The 19,621-nt window shown below is 42.5% G+C and overlaps 1 protein-coding gene across 3 annotated transcripts in view; it reads left to right on the forward strand.

The window, feature by feature from the left end:
* Positions 1-19,621, forward strand: part of KCNJ16 (potassium inwardly rectifying channel subfamily J member 16) — a 55,342-nt gene that overhangs the window by 27,323 nt on the left and 8,398 nt on the right. Inside the window, exon 1 of one of the 3 annotated variants that reach the window (XM_080994821.1) lies at positions 11,445-11,606. The exons of the other annotated variants lie outside the window; for them this stretch is intronic. The gene's annotated coding sequence lies outside the window, so the exon portion shown is untranslated. Of the gene's footprint in view, positions 1-11,444; positions 11,607-19,621 lie in introns of those variants that run through there. 3 annotated transcript variants of the gene reach the window in all.

Consider the following 19,621-nt stretch of genomic DNA (forward strand, 5'->3'; position numbering starts at 1 on the left):
TAGGGGTGGCTTGGGGGACCTCGACACGCAAATTGTGGAGAGTATTTCCACCTGTTTTGCACAATGCTGTGCATGGGTTTGAACACTCTTTATTCAACATCTCCCTCTCTTCTTGACTTTTCTCATGTCATGTTCTAAATGTCCTTGTTTGTCTGGTGACCAACACAGTAATTTCTTGTGAATATTCATAAAGTGTATACAAGTCAATAGAAAGAGAGGCATTTATTAGTTGTAAATTCTAGAACGGTAGCTCTTTTAGCCAAATGAAAAAACAACAACAGACAAACAAAAATGGTCCTGTGGCAAATTGATTGTGGCGTTTAAGCAATTGCATCAGGCCTACATGATAGAAATAAACACACATAAATTTTTACAGTGCTCTTATTCCATCCCACTGTGAATTTTGACATCAGAAAATCAACACTAGGACCTCTACTAGGCTGGCCTGTACTGGTTGTTTGATTATATTTTTATTTCAAACATCTGATGGTTTCTCTAGTTGCTACAAGGCACCATGCATTAAATCATCTTGACTTTCATGGTGCCTATAACGGAGAAACTATTCAGTTCCTTTCACACCTGGGCAACACTTCATCTTCATTCTGCTGCTTTTTGCTCTCGATGAAAACCAGACTGATTTTTCTGCAGTTTCATGAATCTCAACTAGTTCTTTTCAAAGCCAAGCTTTCTGATTGGCTATCCATTTATTCCATGATAAGTTGTTTCACAGATCAAAGTATGAAAACAGTATTCTGCCTGTTTGTTTTAGACTTTAGGTTAATGTAAGAGGGTCCTCCATATTTTTTTTGTGTTAGAGGAAAGGGTACGAGGCAGCTGTTCTCTATTCATTCCTCCCCTCCAGACAGTTCATGAATAAATGTTCTTTTCAATGCAATATTTGGACTGTCTCTCATTTTATTTATGTGGGAGCAAAAGGGTGGCGCAGTTTCCATAGCAATAATCCAAAATGGAATTGGAACCTTTTGAGCAACTTGTGGAATGCGGTTGTACATGTGTTGCAACAGCTCTAAGTATTTTAATTACTATGAAAAATAACAGTGCCAGAGCAGCTGCCAGTGGTTTATAGAGTCTCTCCTGATGGGACAATGCTATTTCTGTAAGGGTGGCAATTCTTAATGGGACGCAAAGTGTTTGGTAAAATAATTTATAATGAATGACTGCTTTTGGACTTGGTTTTAAGTCAAGCCAGAATACCTAATAGCTGGAGTTATGGATGAGGACAATGGACTCCAACCAATGTTTATGAAAGCTGAATTGTAGGGTCCAGTACTACAGAGTGGCAAAAACAGCCCCACAGCTTGCCCTAAATGGGGATTTTGGGGACTGAGCCTCTGCATTATAGCCAATTGCAGGTGGGATATAGTCAGACCTCTCTGGCATGCAAGACCCCCTCAAACATCAATAGCAGACCATAGCATATCACTAGAGTACATAATGTGCCATGGCCTGAAATCTTTGTACTGAGAGATGATTAATCTTTACATGGGAGGGGGAGGAACCTGTGGCCCTTCATATTTTGCTCAACTACAACTCCCTACTACAACTTATGCTGGCCGAGGTTATACACCAAACCTTAGTTTTGCAGTACAGTACATCCAGGTCAGGTCAAAGCAAAGGACAAATAATAAAGTTAAATTAACTAACATCTTATTAGGTTTTGAATAAACCATTGGTCTAATCATCAAAGAAAGATACTTTCAACTTGTAACAAGTCTCATTGAGACAATTAAGCCTTTTTGCCTTCTTTTACAGCTGGCTTATTGGTTTTTCCATGTCTCTAGAGCAAGCATCCCCTGCCCACCCCTTTTGTGGGCAGTACAGCTCCATCCTTGCCCAGGAATCTTTGCTCTTTCCTTTGACTCATTCTGCCATTAAGAAAAAGTACCAGTGAGCTAGACAATGGCCATTTTTTTCTTTTTTATTGAATGGGAAGTGTACTTGGAAGTTAGTGAAGAATTCATAAACAGTTCAGGGTGTGTGATTGGAAGAATGCCCTCATAATAGATTTTGATGGGTAAGAACAAAGAGATCCGAGTTCCTGGTTTGAAAAACACCCAAAGTTTCAGCGGCTGTCATTGGGACATAATGGGTCATAATAACGTCAACCTGTTGCTCACTTGTTGACACTTGTGCTGATGCACTTTGCAGGTTGGCTTGCAAAGAAGCATAGAGATGTCTGTTCCCTTAAGGAATGTTTGCTAACAATGAGTTGCAAGATAACTTCATCCATTTAGTATTTGTTGGAAGCCAAGATCCCCCCTTTTCTGTTTTCCTCAGGATGCTTTGTGACGTCACCGCCTGCAGCTTGTTTTTCACTTCTTATAACATTGCTGGCCCTTTTCCAAATTGTTTTCTCTTATCTGTGCTTCCTGCACAGAGTGCAAACTCCAATAAACACGACAGTTGTCTTCTGAAGCAGAGAGATTCAAGTGCTACAAGAGCTCCTTGTGTTCTCTACTTAGTCCTTCCATGGCGATAGACCACTTGATACTCTCAACACACTCTGTTTCTGAAGCACATAGCCTTTTCAAATCTGCCAGTGGTATCTGATCCAGCTTGCCAAACAAAACCTACAAGCCATGTTTCAATATGGTTTCTATAAAACTAAATAAAATATTCAGTCATTCTAGAAGTGATCCTTCACTTTGAGGACATAGAAAGGGGAGCTATGCCTTCTCACTGTTATTATGTAAATTCAGCAGTCAATTTCTCCCACCTAAAGGTAAAGGGCCCCCTGACTGTTAGGTCCAGTCACCGACGACTCTGGGGTTGCGGCGCTCATCTCACTTTATTGGCCGAGGTAGCTGGTGTACAGCTTCTGCGTCATGTGGCCAGCATGACTAAGCTGCTTCTGCCAAAGCAGAGCAGTGCATGGAAGCGTCGTTTACCTTCCCGCCAGAGCGGTACCTATTTATCTACTTGACGGGCTTTCAAACTGCTAGGTGGGCAGGAGCAGGGGACCAAGCAACGGGAGCTCACCCCGTCGCGGGTATTTGAACCACCGACCTTCTGGTTGGCAAGCCCTAGGCTCTGTGGTTTAACCCACAGTGCCACCCATGTCCCTTTCTCCTACCTAGTGAGATCTTAATTAATGATATAAGTATATATGTAGGTAAGACTCCCGAACGTTTCTGATGAAGTCTTTGCCTCAGCACTAGCTAGGACTGCACATTTAAGCATGAGACAGAAGCAGCAAAGAGACTAAGTTCATAATTTGGGGTGGCTCTGATTACCTTCATGAACTGAGCCACAGACAGCTTCCGTTTATTGCCTACATGTGATCAGTTGTAGTAGAAACATCAAGGACTTCTGGTGCCAGGATATAGGGGCCATTCAAACAAAGTAATCCCAGTGTGCCCTGTTAACTTAAAATAAGAGAGGTTTTTCAACACACTATTATGACCTATCATAGAATTGTAGAGTTGGAAGGGTCATCTAATCCAACCCCCTGCAATGCAGGAATCTCAACTCAAGCATCCATGACAGATGCCCAGCCAACCTCTGCTTGGAAACCTCCAAGGCAGGAGAGCCCACAATCTCCTGGGGGAGGTCGTTCCACTGTCGAACAGCTCTCCATGTCAGAAAGTTCTTCCTGAATCTTCTTGAGTTCTCCATTCCAAGTAAGAGCAGTGGTGGGTCCTTGGGGGAGTAGGCCATTTGCTGGTTTTGGGGTCCCAGCAAATTCTTAATCTCTGCTACCAGGAGCATCATAGCCCAGAGAAGACAAGGTTTGGAGCCAAAGATCATCCATGCACTCAGGGACAGCCAGGAGAAGATCCTATGGAAGCTGGCTGCATGTATGAAAAGCCTCAATATTTTTTTTGTGACCTGGCTGTGGAATACCTGAGTTAGGCTGCTGAACTGGACACCTGAGACATGTGGAAAGATCATTTTATGACTCAGTGTCTAGTCCATTCAAACCGGGTGAATGACATGATAATCTTGGGTGGACATTGGATGTGTTGGATTGTTGTAGGCCCAGTCTTTCTTTAAAAAAACGAAACAAAACAGGAAGACCATTTCAAGACAGTCTAGAGATTCTTCCATTCACATACAGCACATAAGAGTTAAAAAAATATATATTCTTAAAGGTGTACTCCTGACATAAATTCATCTCACTTTGGTGGGACTGCGTTCCAGCAAAACACTTTAAAACTGTTAATCTGTAATAAATTGTATAGACTGTAAAACATTAGGCTGTAACACATTAACTTCTCAGAGATGAACTGTATCTATAAGGAAGGCCAAGAAACTTTTTGTTTCCCAAAACATTCTTCAGGAGTTGCTTAATGGCAATAAAACCACTTCAAGGCCGGTTTAGACTGATTTTTCTTGAGCCTGTTATTTCTAATGCTTTATTTAGATATCCCAGCTAAAGTCCTTTGCGATAAGATCTGCTCACTCATTTCATCATGTTTGCCTTGGGGGAATAAAGAGAGACTCTGACTGACATAACAACACTATAAAGCAAACCTATTTCAATCCAAAATTAATTAGGGGTGGAGCAGCTGAGTAGGTCACCTCCTATTTGCTCACTATAAAGCCAACAATTATATACCGCAGGGCTCAGCAAAGAGATTGTTTTTTTAAAGAAATAAATTGGCATTATTAATTATTACATGGGTATCTTACTTTTCTCTCTCTCCAGGCAGCTCAAGGCTGTGTACATATACAATTATTACATTTCCACATGCCCTCACAATAAACTTTGCTTGAGGTAGGTTAGGCTGAGAGAGATATTGAAAGGATCAAGGTCACTCAATGCAGGGATTTGAATCCAGGTCTTCCTGGCCAAGAGCCAACTGCCACATCTCACTGGCTGTGGAGCCAGGCAAGAATTCCATAATATTGATGGAGCACAATCCTATGCGTGCCTGTTTGTTTAGGATTAAGTCCCATTAAACTACAATATAATAATAATAATAATAATAATAATTAATAATAATAATTAATAATAATTATTAATAATAATAATTAATAATTAATTATTATTATTATTATTATTATTATTATTATTATTATTTATTTATATCCCACCCATCTGGCTGGGTTTCCCCAGCCACTCTGGGCGGCTTCCAACAAAATATTAAAATGCAATAGTCTGTTAAACATTAAAAGCTTCCCTAAACAGGGCTGCCTTCAGATGTCTTCTAAAAGTCTGGTAGTTGTTTATTTCTTCGACATCTGATGGGAGGGTGCCACTACCAAGGGCAGGTGCCACTACCAAGAAGGCCCTCTGCCTGGTTCCCTGTAACTTGGCTTCTCGCAGCGAGGGAACCGCCAGAAGGCCCTCAGAGCTGGACCTCAGTTTCCGGGCAGAACGATGGGGGTGGAGACGCTCCTTCAGGTATATTGGATTGAGGCCATTTAGGACTTTAAAGGTCAGCGCCAACACTTTGAATTGTGCCCAGAAATGTACTGGGAGCCAGTGTAGGTCTTTCAAGACTGGTGTTATGTGGTCTCGGCGATTGCACCCACCGAGTCACCAGTCTAGCTGCCACATTCTGGATTAGTTGTAGTTTCCAGGTCACCTTCAAAGGTATCCCAACGTAGAGCGCATTGCAGTAGTCCAAGCGAGAGATATGTAAACATGTATAGGATTGCAGTCAAAGTGTGACCATCCCCATGAAATGAATCATAGTCTCAATCCAATGCTGCCCTCTCTATGTATTTGTAAACATATAGAGCATGATATTATAAAGGTGATATTGGCAGGCTTTAGAAACTACTATGCCACTCACATGCCTCTGCAGAAAAAGCAGAGAAATGTTTCTAGAATGGAAAGTGAAGGTAGTTATTACAGCAGTACCTTGGTTCTCAAACTTAATCCGTTCCAGAAATCCATTCCAAAACCAAAGCGTTCCAAAACCAAGGGGTGCTTTCCCATAGAAAGTAATGCAAAATGGATTAATCCATTCCAAATTTTTAAAAACAACCTGTAAAACAGCAATTAAACATGGGTTTTACTATCTAACGAGACCATTGATCCATAAAATGAAAGCAATAAACAATGTACTGCAGTCACACAATCAGTCAATCAGTAGCTGAACTGGGTTCCACAGAGTCACAAAAAAAAGAGAGCCGCAAAAACTAAAACGCAAAATAAATAGCAGAAACAGACAGAGCTCAGCGTAACACTCCAAACAGAAGTGTGGCACTCAAATTGGAAGCGTAACCTCAAAACGGAGCACATTTGACTTCTGAAAAAGGTTCGCAAACCGGGACACTTGCTTCCGGGTTTGCAGTGTTTGGGTTCCAAGTTGTTTGAGTACCAAGGCATTTGAGAACCAAGGTACCACTGTACTGAACACCGTCATGTATTCAAGAAATGTTACCTACAAAACTCCAGTGTATCACCTGTAGTTCCACACAGAACTGCTAAGCATAGACATAACAAGGCTGACATCACTCTCTATGGAAAATGTTACGAATACTCAGCACATTAAACAAGAATCAAAGCGAACAGAACCTGATCTGTAACCGTGGAACTTACAGAGCATTTGGCTTGCACATTTGCAAACGAAGAATGAAAACAGTTTAGCATTTTGAACAAACCTTCAGCTGCACAGTGTTTGATGGTAAAAAAAGAAAGAAAAGTTTTATGACCTTTCAGACTGTGAAATGCATGTGTATACTTAAGGCTCCAGGCTCCGCTATGCGAATTAATGTAAAATGATTTATTTTGCCATTGGGGGTTAAGAGATGAAACTTTGAAGCAAATTCTTAGTTTAATATCATGCAGAGCAATTGCTTAAGTAATATAAAAGATCTCGGTTCAGCAACTGTGGACATGGTACAGTATCATTTGACCAATCCTAGCAGTACCATTGAGAAAAAGATTTGCTGTTCTTTCCTTCTCTTACCTTTGAGGCTGAGTAAAATGCTAAGTAGCTGGATCCCAGCATGTGACAAAGGAATATGTGGACATACCTGTGTATATTTTGCAGGTGAAACCAACATACAGTGGTACCTTGGGTTAAGTAGCTAATTCATTCTGGAGGTCCGTTCTTAACCTGAAACTGTTCTTAACCAGAAGCACCACTTTAGCTAATGGGGCCTCCTGCTGCCACCGCGCCGCCAGAGCACGATTTCTGTTCTCATCCTGAAGTAAAGTTCTTAACCCAAGGTACTATTTCTGGGTTAGCGGAGTCTGTAACCTGAAGCATATGTAACCCGAGGTACCACTGTACTGTAATAGAATCTAGCTAAAACTTATGAGAACATTGTTTGTTAGACTTTCTCTGAACATTGTGTTGCCAAGAAATGCAGGAACTTTTTTTGGCAGAAATATATTAATCAGACCTCATTGAGAATGTGTTCAGAAATATTAAAATGACAGATGGATGAAGAGTCAGATAAGGACAAGGGGTTTCAGCATCAGTTCAGGACAAGTAATTGAGATTTTCTTCATGGTGAATGCTTCTCCTTAAATTTTGCACTTCTTTCTTGCCTGGGAAAGCTGAGTTCTATGGCTTGGAAGAAAGTGCATTGCGTGTGCCACCCTGAAAAGAGCGAAGTGGAACACTGCATCCATTGTGACAGCTTTGGGAAAGGACAGCAGCAGGAAGAGATGTCAGAAGGACAGAATGGATAGGATGGGAAGCCGTAAGTCATTAGAATACAGATGGGGTGGGATGGAAACATTCATGCTGAGATGTTCCAGCAATTTGTCTGAATGGGATGACCCAACTGGAAACTGTACAAGAGGAATATACAAATACACCCCCACCCATGCCATTGTATTACTCAAATACGGATAAGTAAAATGTAGTTCTAACACCATGAGTAGTATAGTAAAATAATCCTTGTGGGTTTTGTTTTCTTTTTGTTTTTCTGAGCAACTGTAAAACTGCCCAGGAAATTTTTGATTGAACAAATGCTTTGAATAAATAAATATACTGCAAGCATATTATGCAAGCAGTTTACTGTTAGCAGTGTGTTATGCATACTGTTTCTATAGTTTATGCTTTGCCTTAAAACTTTCAATTTCCATTAGCTCCCAAACAAAACTGCTGTGTCTGAGATATCCACTGCCTTCCTCTCTTCCTAAGCCATGATTATCTAGCCCAGAAAGAGTCGGCTGGGCAGTCCATGTGACACATTCCCTTTCTTCAGCCCCCTTCGCCCAATCCCTGATGGGAAGGACCTGTAAGGCGCCATTTCTCTCTTGCAGTGTCTTCTCTCTCTTCCAGGGTGACCTCTTTCATGAGTTGGGAGGGTGACACGCACCCACCAGCTGAAAGTGGCACCCTGGGAACTGCTTTTTGTCCAGGCAACCCTGCCTCCTCTGTGATTTTCTTTTTTAAAAAAAAGATATTTATTAAAGTTTCAGCATATTACAAAAATAAGAGAAAAAAGGTAAAAGAAAACAAACAAAAAAAGAAAATACAAAGTAAAAACAGTTAAAAACAAATCAATCTTTCCATATCTTATCATTCATTTGCTTGTTTCCCTGACCTCCTCACACCTCCCTTTTTTGTATTCCAGTTCAATTAGTTAGTTCAGCAATTCCTTTCCCTCTTTGATTTTATCTTAATCTTTTATCTTAGTATATTATAAATTTAGATTATCACCTGTTAACAATCCATTTTTACATATTCCTTTATAACATTGCTGCTAAAAACCACTTAACTTCAATCCAACATCATTCTAACATTCATTAATTTTGCAATATTTCTGTAGTCTTTAAATTTCTTCCAATCTTCTTCCACCGACTCTTCTCCCTGGTCTCGGATTCTGCCAGTCATTTCCGCCAGTTCCATATAGTCCCCTCCTCTGTGATTTTCCTTGGGAGAGGATGCTCGGCAGTTTGAAAGGAAGATAAAAGAATTTCTCTCCAGACAGGTAGTTGTGATATTGGAGATCAGTGCAGAAACTAGTGCATCATTACAAAATTCTCTCTGGCAGTGGGGTGCCCATGGGCTGCATAAGAAGTAATAGTAGTATCTTGGGCACTGCTTTGACATTTGCTTGCACCTCTCTTCCCTGGGTCTGGAAGTGGTGTGGCTGTTCCAAAAGCTGGTTGCAAGCTTGCCCTGTGAAAATGAAACCTGCATCTTCTGCTTGGCTTGCAGGGCAGAGAGCAAAACAGAGAGTAAGGCCATGCGCTGAAAATGGCACCAGTGAATGTGTGCAGTGCATCTCTGTTCTGAATGTTTAAAGGTAAAGGTAAAGGGACCCCTGACCATTAGGTCCAGTCGTGGCCAACTCTGGGGTTGCAGTGCTCATCTCACTTTATTGGCCGAGGGAGCCGGCGTACAGCTTCCGGGTCATGTGGCTAGCATGACTAAGCCGCTTCTGGCGAACCAGAGCAGTGCACAGAAATGCCGTTTACCTTCCCGCCGGAGCAGTACCTATTTATCTACTTGCACTTTGACATGCTTTCGAACTGCTAGGTTGGCAGGAGCTGGGACTGAGCAACGGGAGCTCACCCCGTTGTGGGGATTCGAGCCTTCTCATCGGCAAGTCCTAGGCTCTGTGGTTTAATCCACAGCGCCACCCGTGTCCCTCTGAATGTTTAGGCTGGTTGAAATTCAATAGGTTATGGCAAAGGTTTTCAACCTATTTGGGTCCATGGTTCCCTTAACCAACTGCATTCTTTCTGCTGACCCCTGTGGGGCTCAGGAACGCAGTTATGTCTCCTCTTGCCTGCAGACCCAGCAGCCCCTCACCCCTTTTCAAACACTCTCCCTTGTTGAGTGTTCCCTTGGCCTCCTCTCCAATTCCCCCTCCTTGGGGGGTCCTCTGGGCAGCTGCAGCTGCTGTCCCTGGTCTCTGAGCTGCCCCCTGTCTCCTCACTGCCCCGTAAGGGCCTGGGAAGCACCCCCTAGCCAGCCCCAGATGCATCAGTGACCTGGGGAGCTTGTAGCCAGGGCTGCTGCAACAAACAGCTGTACAAGCCTTTGGGAGGCAGAGACCTGAGAGAGCATCAAAGGAAGGAAGGGGATGGAAGAGGGGCAGAGGGCAGTGTTGCCTGTGGCACCCCTGACCATCATTCAAGGCACCCCAGGGTGCCACACCACACTGGTTGAAAACCACTGGGCTATGGGGATGTCATTGGACCAGACCCATGATCTATTTGTAATAAGTCTCATTTGGTAGGACAGCTGTGCCTTGCAAGGGAAGAGGGGGAAGTGTTGGTGTAGCAAAAAAATACAACTGGGTTTGCATTGAGACCAGACGGTTGTAGAGTCTGGGGTTGTGCCAAATTTTCATGGCTGTTTTTGGTGGGGGAAGGGGAGTCTGCCTCCTCGTATGTTCTCTGAAAGCCTCCTTTTTCAATCAACAAACTTGGCATTCTCCTGTTCATTGCTGTTCAATGCCACTTTGGCTCACCTCGCCCCTGAAATCTTCTTGCTATGTGATCCAACCAATCAGGGGTCAAGGCATCAGAATCATGATGTCACAGCTGCACATGGCTGCTCAGGTTTGACTAAGGCATCACAGGGACAAATCGGAAGGAAAGCACTGCTTCCTGCCTTCGCTCTGATTGGGAATACATTTCTTTTTATCAGTTTCAATCCCACTACCCCCTTTCAAATGATCACTGAAATTTGACACATATATTTGTGTGAGTTTTTGCACTGGGAAAATTCCAGAGAGAGAGAGGGAGAGAGAGAGGAGAGAGAGATGCATGCTGGATTCAGCTCGGCCCTGGTCCAGTCCTATTTCATCTTTTGTGGTGTAAGAAGAGTCTTGGAGACTAGTTCTAGGGCAGTTTTAATCAGAAGCAGTAGAAACATTGAAACTTTCCTTTGCGAGAGTCACATGTTCAAGCAGAGCCTGACACAAAACAAACACAGATTATTTTAATTGTCTGCCTCCTAAAAGGCTGGCATGTTGTATATTTTTAGAGAGCCAAATTTATTTATTTATTTCAAACACTTGTCTGTCTCATCCTCTGTCGTGCTGATGCTTGAAGTGTTGCCCAAAATACATAACTACAAAATCAATTAAAACTCAATTCATGTTTCGTTTTGTTTTGAAGGGGGGGGGGAGAGCATAAAGCATACACATTTTTTTTAAAATAAACAACAACAAACCAAAACAAAACCTGAAGCAAAAAAAAAAAAAAAAAAAAAAAAAAACCAGCAAAAGTTAAAACATACGAAATCAACCAGAACATCAGAACCAAATTTAGGGAGAAGATCCCATTTTCAGGAAAACAGTTAGGAGGATTTAGCAAAGCCACAACAATGATTCAGAGTTGAACTGACCTTTTTACATGCAACTTTCTCTGTCTGTCTCTCTGTCTCTCTCAGTTTTGTTTTGCTTTCTTGGAAGTATCTAACACTTTAATGCGGAAGCACAAGTCTGAATGGCTGCCAGGGTTATTGTGAAGAGCCTGTTTGTCCTAAATGCTCAATGAGCTGTGGGAGCCAAGGTTGCTTAGCACCCCATAGAATCAAGACCTCAAAGATAAAAAGGCTAGCTTGAGCTGTAGCTTTCTGGGGTGTGGTGTGGACATAAATAAGAAAATTAAGGAGAGCGCAGTTTTGTTCCACTTCAGTAATTGCCGTGGCTCCTTAGCTAGCGAGCTCTAGCTGGTACTTGGTGGATGCAGCAGCCCTTTGGCCAACAAACTGGTGAGTGTATTGGGGACCCCCAGAACTGAGATACAAGAGGCTTCATCGAAACGGCAGGCTTCGTAGCTGGGCGGAATTAAGGTTTTAGACACCTTTGTGAATTTTGCACTGATGAGATTGGGGAAAACTGCCCATATGGATTAATTCTTCCCGCAATAACCAAAAGCCAAGGGAGAATAAAATTGGGATTGAGTACGTTTTATGTGATGCCATTTTGTCCAGGTTTGTAACTCTTTCAGCTCCGTTAGCTACCATGTGTGCAGATGATAATGATATATTTGTTTTGCACATGATAAGAGAGTGCGGGGACAGATAAAGTGGGGCTTGGAATCACATGCTGCTCCTAAACCATTCAAGGGATTGCTCCTGAGTGGAGAGAAAGCTTTCAATGTCAAGTCAGGACTGCTCTCACTAGTCTCCAACTGCAGGTGCTCCAAAGAGGAGAAAACTGCATTGGGAACAACTTGGTCCACAGAAGCACAACATGTGCTTCTTGGGGATCACAGGCTGGTAGACTGGGAGAAGGAAGAGGAAATGGGGACTGGAAATCTTGGAGAAGAGCCACAGTGGTGCAGAGGTGCCATTGTGGAAGGACGGAGAAGAAGCGTGACATTTCACAGACTTGTGGAATTGTAGAGTTGGAAGGGACCCTGTGGATCATCTAGTCCAACCCCCTGCAATAGAGGAATATGCAGCTGGCCCATAAGGGGATTGAACTTGCAACCATGGCATTATCAGCACCACACTCTAAGCAACTGAGCTATTTGTGGACAGGTACCTGATGACGCGGGTGGCACTGTGGGTTAAACCACAGAGCCTAGGACTTGCCGATCAGAAGGTTGGCGGTTCGAATCCCCGTGACGGGGTGAGCTCCCATTGTTTGGTCCCTGCTCCTGCCAACCTAGCAGTTTGAAAGCACGTCAAAGTGCAAGTAGATAAATAGGTACCTCTCCGGCAGGAAGGTAAACGGCGTTTCCATGTGCTGCTCTGGTTTGCCAGAAGTGGCTTAGTCATGCTGGCCACATGACCTGGAAGCTGTATGCCAGCTCCCTCGGCCAGTAAAGCGAGATGAGCACCGCAACCCCAGAGTCGGCCACGACTGGACCTAATGGTCAGGGGTCCCTTTACCTTTACCTGGTGACAATAGATGTGTTGTGGTAGCAAGGAGATTCAGATCAGAATCTTGGACCTTCTGAGAGTGGTCCCTTGTACCAGTGCTCTTCTGCTGGGCTTAGTTATCCTCTTGGGCTTAACTTGCTATTATTTGTTTTTCTTCTCTTTGCTCTGCCTCACCCAGTTATTGTGACAGAGCTCCTCCCTTTCCTGATATCACCCTTGATTGCCTTTATCATGCAACAAGTCAGAGTAGAGCCTGTGACTTAATCTTCTTAATCTCTTTCTCCACGCTTTGGTTCCCTGAACCTTTCACCAGCTTCCATGGCCTGCCCATTCCTTTCTTCACTGGATTCTGTCCTCAGCCTACCATTTGACCTCTGAATTTCGTTTCACCCCTTTTATCCAGAAAGCTCAACTGTCCTCCCCACACTACCCCAATCCCCAATTACATGACATTGCATCTCTTGGTCCGATGAACATGTTAAGTCACAGGCTCACAGTGTGCCTCTATTGGCTAATTTTTGGATGCCTGGTCTTTCTAGTATACTGCTTGCACCATTATTTATAGCATGCTGTTAGTGCTTTTGTACTAGGTTAGTCTTCCTATGTCACAAAACAGCTTTTACATCTACAGTGATGCCCCTTAGCATTTCCTGTTATTGTCTGAATAAACTTGTTTTGTTTTGTTCCTTCCACTGTGAGGACTTACAAACTTTCACATGCTTACAGCCTGCTCTTATATCTCTGAATCAGGGCACTGTGTGCATAATCTTGAGAGTGTAGGGCAGACAATTGGAAGGGGGAGAAAAGAGTTCAGATGTAAGTTCTAGGAAGAACTAATTACAGTGGAATTTCCCAAACATGTAACTGGTGCCTACTGACATTTTAGTAATAAGAACATGAAAATAGGATCCACATTAATTCCAGCTCACACTCTTGAGCATCTTAGAGAACATCTATTACATTTCCCTCATCTCTAACCTGATCCAAACATCACTACAACATGCTCATATGCTTTTTTTATATAAAAAAAGCGGAGGGGGAGGAGAGAAGAAACTTCAGTGGCTTGTGGCATTTTGAAGGGAAAGTTTTCTAGCATCAATGGAATAATCTGCGTAGAGTGTGTCACATATATATATATATTTTTCTAAAAAAAAAACATGTTTAAGAGTACTCTCATTTTGACTCAAGAAAATCACCACTTTATAGTTCAAATCAGGGGAAATAAATACAGTAAATGGACAAAAGATTCACAAAATGTTTAGGGGTATGCGTCTCCCTGCGTCCCCCCCAGAAAAAAGCACTGCATATATATTTTATGTAAAATAACTTTCTGCCATACTAATGTAATGGGAATGTTGACATTTCCGAAACACTACCATTGATTTTATATTTTTATATATTTATCCGTTCACCAGCAAAGAACTTTCCTTTTGTACTAGCAATTATGAAGCTTTGTTTTGCCTCCTCCTGAAGCCTCCTTATTTGCTCTGAGTTGTTCTATTAAACGATAACTTTCCAGCAGCTCCTATATGGTACCTTCGTTGCTTCTACTCATGCCTATGAAACACACTTTCATTGGGATGATAGGAGTTCATCTGTAGGAGAGGGGTCATTTTGCATGGCCGCTATGACAATGCTGGCTCATTAAGATCCCACTTTGGGGTAAAGGTTATCTTAGATTATCTACAGGCTTCTACACCATTGTTCTGTGATGATTCTCAGTTTGGCAGATGTTGCATACTTTATAGAATGCATCTCGTTTTTAATGCGAGCTTCCTTGGGAACATATATATCCAGAAAAGCCGTATACAGTTTCTGAAATTAATAAATATGCCAGAATGAATCATTTCTACAGAACAAAAAAATCATGATCTGCTTGGTGCTTTGTGAAAGAATTGCCCCACCTGATTGGGGCTGCCAGTTTTAACATCACTTGCTTGTGGGTTGATGGGCAGAATGACCTCTCAAGTTGCATTGTCAGTACAGAGAGTGGCAATTGCTTGTTCAGTGACAGTGTGTGTGTGGTCTTGATTCAGCAGGCAACCCCACAAATTGGATATGAAGGTTTGTTGGGTTTTATATTTAAAAAGTTAACAACAAGAAGACAAAAAACTGATGTCTATTAGACACATCCCTGTTGGTCTCATTCCGTAATCTCATGAATCTTTCATTACATAATGGAAATTATAGCCTCCTCTAAGTTATATTTCTTTCCAAAAATAACATCCTGAAATGACACCCATGCCTCTGCTAGTGCTGGAAGTAAATCTTTCACAAAATGGGCAGAATTTTAAAAACTGAATGAAATTTTAAACAATTTAGAATATGTTCTAAAAAAATCTTACATATTGTATTAGTTTTTTTCAACAAAAGCCAAAATCTTGTTTTTTTGCTGTTGTGATGATAATGATGATGGAATAAAGGTAAAGGTAAAGGTACCCCTGCCCGTACGGGCCAGTCTTGACAGACCCTAGGGTTGTGCGCCCATCTCACTCAAGAGGCCGGGGGCCAGCGCTGTCCGGAGACACTTCCGGGTCACGTGGCCAGCGTGACAAAGCTGCATCTGGCGAGCCAGCGCAGCACACGGAAACGCCGTTTACCTTCCCGCCAGTAAGCGATCCCTATTTATCTACTTGCACCTGAGGGTGCTTTCGAACTGCTAGGTTGGCAGGCGCTGGGACCGAGCAACGGGAGCTCACCCCGCCGCGGGGATTCGAACCGCCGACCTTTCGATCGGCAAGCCCTAGGCGCTGAGGCTTTTACCCACAGCGCCACCCGCGTCCTGATGATGGAATAGGACGTCCCTATTTTCATTGGAGAAATGTTGGAGGGTATGCTGTTCAAGATTGGCCAGGACCCTGAAAAGGAACCATCCTCTTAGAAGTCATTTTCCTGCAGCAGGAAATACCCTCTGTCCCAAACAATGGAGTGCCTATTATATACATGTTCTGAATAGCTAATACCCAATGCATGCATTTTCTAACTTATAGAAATGCAAGTCTTGAAATGACCAATTAGCAGTTTTGGTTATACAAACACACTACGAGACAAATGCCTTTCAGCTGCTATGCCCATTCACTGTTGAATCAGCTAAGCACTGCTGGTTGAAATGTCAACGAAACAGCCTATTAATTATAATTTTTAAAACTACTTGAGAGTTCAGGCCACATTAACAGAAAGTGATCAAACCTGATCCTCTGATTGCTGGTGAGATGCCTTTTACCTGTTATTCAATGTGCTGTTATATTACATCATGTCTTGCTTAGAACGCAAGAAACTCATTTACTCTTCTCTGCCAGCAAGAGCTGGAAGTGAGGATTGGCGTTTTCTGTGTTCCAAAAGCTGCATGTAACCCATGAGGTTCCTTGGGAAAAGAAATCTGGAGAGAAACAGTCAAGTTCTCTACTTCTGGCAAAGGGGCGAAAATGTACATATATTGATTAGACATACAGTAGTACCTCGGGTGTAGGGACGCGGGTGGCGCTGTGGGTAAAACCTCAGCGCCTAGGACTTGCCGATCGTATGGTCGGCGGTTCGAATCCCCGCGGCGGGGTGAGTTCCCGTCATTCGGTCACAGATCCTGCCCACCTAGCAGTTCGAAAGCACTCTTAAGTGCAAGTAGATAAATAGGTACCGCTTTCTAGCGGGAAGGTAAACAGTGTTTCCGTGTGCTGCGCTGGTGCAGGCTCGCCAGAGCAGCTTCATCACGCTGGCCACGTGACCCAGTAGTGTCTCCGGACAGCGCTGGCCCCCGGCCTCTTAAGCGAGATGGGCGCGCAACCCCAGAGTCGGTGACAACTGGCCCGTACGGGCAGGGGTACCTTTACCTTTACCTTTACCTAGTACCTCAGGTTACATACACTTCAGGTTACATATGCTTCATGTTACAGACTCCGCTAACCCAGAAATAGTACCTTGGGTTAAGAACTTTGCGTCAGGATGAGAACAGAAATTGTGCTCCGGTGGTGCGGCAGCAGCAAGAGGCCCCATTAGCTAAAGGCCCCATTAAGAACAGTTTCAGGTTAAGAATGGACCTCCGGAAGGAATTAAGTACTTAACCCGAGGTACCACTGTATAGTATTTGGTTGTATGAACTCATGATTTGGTTAAGGGTTGATGAGGCCTACAGTTGGTGTGGCATAAGAGTCACTCACACAGATATGGCAGGATAAATTTTTAGGAAACAGTGTTTCCGACTCTTGGTATTGACAAAATCCTGAAAATATAATGATGATCAGAATATCTACCTAATAGATATCTAGATGTGGTGGAGAGGAACTTTAGCTATGAAGCTCCTTAGGGGATCATGGGCCAATCACTTTCTCTCAAGGTAGCTTACCTCACAAGGTGATTTATACCCTGCTCTGTTGTTTTGTTCCAGGGGATTAGCCCCATGTCCCTTAAAAGGTTTTAAAAGTAGCCACATAATGGCTCCAGGAATAAATAATAGAGTGCTGAAAACAACATTAAAATACTGAGTTTAGCATCAACAATAAAATATATTGAACTCCTTAGAGAATGGAGGACACACATAATGCTGATTTTTTTTTAACAAATGCACACATAAACACACATTTCTGGATTTAGTGTATCTTTTAATACTGGGAGACATCATAAACTTTTTTATGGGTGCAGATCTGAGATAGCGCAAGTGATCTTAATCAAATCAAATTTGGGATGGAATCCTAAACCTATCTGCAAGGGAGCAAGCACCATTTAATTCAGTAGGATTTTGCAAGTAAAGATGCTTAGGATCATATGCTGTCAGTCTCCACTTCTGACCTTAATGCAGAAATTGGTAACTACATCTTCATGTCCCATCTAATTTAGGAGGTCAAATCAGTTGAGAGCAATGGTCCCTTCTGCCTTTGGAGGCTATGGATCTGACTGCCAAAGGAACCAGCTGCAGTCAACTTCTGTGCACTCCCCCATCCTTCTGTCAATCATCATTGGCCAAGTACCACCTCTTCCTTTTTTTTAAACAGGATCTGGTTTCAGTTAGATGAATTAAATGTTACTGTAGGCTGTTCTAGTGTGGATGACAGCACCGTTGCATGACATTCAAGTCTGCATAACAGCCTCCTGCTCTGTGCTATTTATGTCTTTCTTTCAAATGTTTAATAAACACTTTTATATTGACATATTAAGGCGTCTCTATTGAGACCAATCCAAGTAGTATTTTGCTCCTACTAAACATAGATTCCAGCTCATTTCAAGCATATTTATATTCCCATGTTCAAACTATTGTACTTTACTTTGATCTATTTTTAAAGCACAGAAGAATAAGGCAAAATTTCAAAATGAAGGGGCAACTGAGTTCTCTGTTTCCTTTCCCCAAATCTCCCCACTGGTTCTTGAAGTTGTTGTTTATACAAGCAATATAAGGACCTCCTTACATGGAAGGAATTACTCAACTGGTCCATACATGTATGGAGAAGAGAGCAACAAAAACTCACTATAGAAGGATATAGGGTGCAAACCATTTTTACATTCCACTAACTTTCAAGTATGTTATTGTCTAATATTCTGTTGGGAGCTGCCCAGAGTGGCTGGGGAAACCAGCCAGATGGGTGGGGTATAATTGTTATTATTATTATTATTATTATTATTATTATTAATCTCACTTGTTTTGCTTTCTACAAAATCTAGCATTCTTGTGTGGGCTTCTTTCCTAATCTTAATTTTTAAAAAATTTATCTATATTCCCAATGCAAGAATAGCACGATTACACTCCTAGTTTCCAATGGAAAAAAAGTACTAAGGTTTATTTAAAGCTGTGTACACACCATACATATGCCACAGTGTATACAAAGTCCTACTGCAAAGGAAGGCAGGGAGGAAAAAACATGTGTTGCAACAATTCATTTCCAATGTTACTGTAGCTCTCCATGTAAAGCCACCATATCGTTACATGGTGACAAGGCCACAGCTGTCAGATTGTTTTCAACCAGAATCTGTACTGGGTAAACGGTGGGTGGTGCAAGTGGTATGTATTTCATTCATGAGCATCTATGGTATCGGTATCTTCCATCATCTATATTTCCATTCATGAGCATCTATATTTTTGTTAGATATGAACCGTTGGTTCCATAGTTATTAGATTTCCAATAACCGGAATGCATCCAGTGAATCTTGCATAGCAAGGTGGTCATCTGGGACAGCAGTGGCAAACAATATGCATTTAAAAATGAAAATTAAGATTATGCACGGAGATAAAAGGCTTTGCCAAGAGGAGTGTCTAGGCAGAGCAGCAAGTGAAGATGGAAACACAGGAGAGACACATCTGTCAAGGATGCTTTACATCGGGGTGGGGAATCTCTAGGTCTCTCTGGCCCTTGGGACTTTCTCCAGGCTATGCCCCCTCCCAGACCACACTCTCTCTTTCAAGGCCACAGCCTTTGCCTCACACTTTCTTGAGTGGTTGCCTGGCTCGAATGTGTCATTGAATTTTGATAATGCGTCTTGCTTGATTGTTGGAGGATAGACAGGGGAGTCGCCATGTGTGTCGAAACTAGCCTACAGTACAAAAGTAAAATTTATATTCATTGCCTCTGGCCTCACCCCCCATTGGCATGTGGTCGCTATAAGGTTTCCCACAAGGGAAAGTGGTCCTTTGACTGGAAAAGTTTCCCTAAACCTATCTTAGATAATCAATCTATGTAACACATAGGCTATGAAATTGTGTTCTGTGTTGAGTAGAGATGTCTATCTCAGTGCAGAAGTTCACGTTTAGTGGCTTTTCTAGCTCTGTGATTTTTATATCCGTTCATCTTAGGCATGTAAACTGTTGGATGAATTCAGAGATAGATGAGCAGAACTTTGCTCAAGCAACAGGGGACCTCCCAAAAATCCATCTCAGAGGGTTGATGGAGTCTCTGGAATAGCATGTGATGGGG

This window comes from Podarcis pityusensis (genome assembly GCF_964106645.2).
Source record: "Podarcis pityusensis genome assembly, chromosome: 2".
Taxonomy (NCBI): Eukaryota; Metazoa; Chordata; class Lepidosauria; order Squamata; family Lacertidae; genus Podarcis; species Podarcis pityusensis.